This window comes from Chelonoidis abingdonii, chromosome 1, assembly GCF_003597395.2.
Source record: "Chelonoidis abingdonii isolate Lonesome George chromosome 1, CheloAbing_2.0, whole genome shotgun sequence".
In the NCBI taxonomy this organism is placed as follows: domain Eukaryota; kingdom Metazoa; phylum Chordata; order Testudines; family Testudinidae; genus Chelonoidis; species Chelonoidis abingdonii.
In genome coordinates this window covers 365,718,293-365,722,030 of record NC_133769.1, presented here as the reverse complement: position 1 = coordinate 365,722,030, position 3,738 = coordinate 365,718,293, and the positions used below count along the sequence as shown (strand labels likewise).

The 3,738-nt window shown below is 46.4% G+C and overlaps 1 pseudogene; it reads right to left on the bottom strand.

The window, feature by feature from the left end:
• Positions 1–3,199: 3,199 nt before the first annotated feature.
• The window catches only part of LOC116820526 (olfactory receptor 2AT4-like), a 25,199-nt pseudogene continuing 24,660 nt past the window's right edge, over positions 3,200–3,738 (bottom strand).

Below are 3,738 nucleotides of genomic sequence, written 5' to 3'. Positions count from 1 at the left end.
TAACTGCTCCCCAGTCTCTCACCAGCCTGAGGGAAAGCACCGCTCCCTCTGTGAGTTGGGTCATCTGTATTCAGGCAGACTACCACCTGGCAATTTCCTGGTCCCAACTCCTCTGTTATTGCAGGCATTGGAGCTGCATCTTGATTTAAAGAGACACAGTTATGTTCCAAAAATTTATCAGAAATAGCATCCTGACAAACTGGGGTCTGGATTGGGCCTGGACACTCTGCTACTCCTTTCTCTGTCCCTGAGAAGTCAGCGGTGTGATTGTTCCCCACCAGGAGGTCAGTTACACAGTTCCTTCTCAAAACCTGGGTCAGAGGCTGAGTGCCTGGATGCACAGATGCTGACCCAACCATCCTCCTAGTGTCCTGGGCATCCTGCTCCAAGTGACTAACGAGGAGACATTCCTGTACCCCCACTATTCCATCCCCAGTTTCCTCTTCCGGGCCTCCTCCTAAGACACAATCTAATCTCCCACAACAGGACCATGGTCTTCCCATCTTTGCTTTGCTTTCCCATATACTCCTCTTTGGCAGATTACACCTTCACCTCCCTGCTCGGCCCCTATCTCCTCCCCTCTCAGAAGCCCTCCCCCACTTCACTCCCTGTTCCAGAATAAATTACACTGTACTTGCTTCCCCTTACCTGGGCTGAAGAACAGTAGAAGAACCAACAGCAAAAGCACCAAGTCCTGAGTCACTAGGTAGATAGTACAGAGTGGGACCTGTGGAAGGAGGTTTTAGAGTGGAACCCCTTATCTTAATTCTCCCCCCCCCGCAAAAAAAATATCCCACTCAACATGCCCTGCTGCTCCATGCCACCCTTCCTTGCAATACCATACTCCCTGCTTCACCCACTCCACAAAACCATCCCTTATCTGGCCTTGCCTCCCCCACAGCTCCTTCAATGTACCTCATTTCCCCTTTCCTATTCCAGCTCCCCAGGATAGCATTCTCTCACTCCAACTTGAGCTGAGAAGGAGCAGAGCACTCAGGAGCAGCATCAAACATGACACCCCTTAGTGGGGTGGCCTTATTCCATCAGATCCTCAGCCATTGTTGAGCAGCTGCCAACTGAAGAGTCCTCTGCTCTCTCCCTGCTCTTTGAGAGAGGAGAGCAGAACAAGGGACCCACAGTTGCCAAAGAACAGTCTCTTCCTCCATCAGCTTCTGCTTCCTGTACCACAGCAGAGCCTGAATAATGCTGCAACAGGACAGGGAGCCTGCATCAGAGGTGATACTGAAAATACCCTGTAAAATGGTATGTGAGAGGCCTCTGCCCCTCCCCACCTGCTACTTTGAGACATAGGCTAAGTACCTGCAATGAGAGACATTGTCTCAGATGCTTCCCACCAAGTCGGGTACGTCTACACTACAAAATTAGGTCGATTTTTTAGAAATCGATTTGATATAGTCGATTGTGTGTGTCCCCACTCAGCGCATTAAGTCAGTGGTGCACATCCACAGTACCAAGGCTAGTGTTGACTTTTGGAGTGTTGCACTGTGGTAGCTATCCCACAGTTCTCGCAGTCTTCGCTGCCCATTGGAATTCTGGGTTGAGCTCCCAATGCCTGATGGGGCAAAAACATTATTGCGGGTGGTTCTGGATACATGTCATCGGCCCCCCTCCCTTCCTTTCTCCGTTAAAGCAATGGCAAAAAATAGTTTCTTGCCTTTTCTCCTGGGTTACCCATGAAGATGACATATCATGGCAAGCATGGAGCCTGCTCAGCTCACTGTCACCGTATGTCTCCTGGGTGCTTCTGGCAGATGCGGTACTGCAGTGCTACACAGCATCATCCCCTTGCCTTGCCTTGCCTTGCCTTGCAGATGGTGCAATACAACTCCTAACCGTTGTCGTCTCCCCATGGGTGCTCCTGTCCAACTCGGTTTGGTTGGTCGGGGGCACCTGGGCAGACATGGGTGCTCCTGGCTGGCGTTAGTGAGGTCTAATGGAGATCAGGGCTGCCCAGAGGGGGGGCAAGTGGGGCAATTTGCCCAAGGCCCTGGGTCCTGCAGGGGCTCCCACAAGAATATAGTTTTCTATAGTATTGCAACTTTTTTTATGGAAGGGGCCCCCAAAATTGCTTTGCCCCAGACTCCCTGAATCCTCTGGGTGGCCTGCTTTAACACATAACATTTTGACTGCTTCACATTTAAGAGCTTAGCCACTTGTGACCTTCTGCTTCCATCATCCCTTGTCTCCCATTAAAGGGCAGTCATACCCTCAAACACTCTATTCTATGCTTGAAGAGCAACAGTAGACAAAATATCTCACTGCACCTATATCCCTGGTTGCACAGATGTACAGTAAGTGGAATTTCTTCTCTGAGCATTTGTCAACATGAACTCTACTGTAGGTATGTGCACCTAGACATGTGAGGCTGGAAACGTTTAGATAGCAGTGTTTGTTAGGGCTGTGAATGTGCCCTGCATGCCCCGCACCCGTCAGGCACAAAGGTCGGACTGGCTCCAATCACCACTAAGTTCCTTCTTACCACCCAAGGCAGCGAGATAGATCTACAGAGTCCACAATGCTTCTTCACAGTATCTGAGATAGAAAAACTCTCCTAACACTGCTTTGTTGGTGTTGATCTTGTTTTTTAGTAGTTATAAATTTTATTCATGGCAGTGCCAAAAACAAAACAACAATACTGTTTTTTCCTCTGACTCTCCTCAGGGTACTCCTCAGTCTCCAGAGTCTCATGGCAGAGTCTCAGTTTCTAGGCTTTTAAATCTAGTGACTTGCAAGTCACTTATGTCTGTGAACAATAGACATACTAAATGTCTTTTTCTGTTTAGGAGAGTCACATATTATGGACAAATGTCCAGTCTGTATCAGTGAAGGAACTAAGTGATGGTGAGGACTGTTCTGTCCTTCATGGCCTTGGGAGGATGGGTACAAGGCTTACAAGGTGCATGCACAGATCCAACAGACACTGCTGGCTGAATGTATTTAAACCATGGATGAGAGAGTCAGTAAAAATAAAAATAGAGAGTGGATCAAAGCTTTATGTCCACAACTCAAACTCAACTGACCCTAAAATCTTGAATGAGCTTTGAAAAAGTACATTTTTAACAAAGTGTACTTTTTATTTCTGTTCTGAAAAGATGATGAAATACCACAAGCCCTACTTAACCCCTTTACAGGGGGTTGATGTGATGTATAGGTTCTGTGTAAAACTTCTGTGTTGGAGCTAATATTTCCCTGTGAGATTACAGTTTTTAGAAGGAGGAAAGATCTTCAGAAAAACAATCTTTTTTACTGCATGTTTTACTTCCTTGTTTCGCAAAGCATAAATGAGTGGATTTAACAAAGGAGTTAAAATAGCAAAAACAACATTGCTCATTACATGGATATCAATAGGCATGTCTGTTCTGTAGGAAATATATGCCACGGCAATGGATGAATAGTAAGTGCCAACCATGATCAAATGGGAAGTGCAAGTAGAAAATGCCTTCCTGCGACCTACTTTAGAGTTGATTTTTAATATGGAAATAATGATGTGAACATATGATAGAGTGACAAGCATAAATGGCACTACTGAAACAGTCATGGCAATGGAAAACCCCAAGAAAGTTTGTAAAGAGGCACTGAAATCTGAACATGCTGCTTGCACAACTGCCAAGTGATCACAAAAGCAATGGTAAACTGTGGTTGTTTCACCAAATGTTAACTGAGAGGTCTGGAAGATGACAGGTATTGGTATTAACAGTGCAGTTATCCAAGCACATG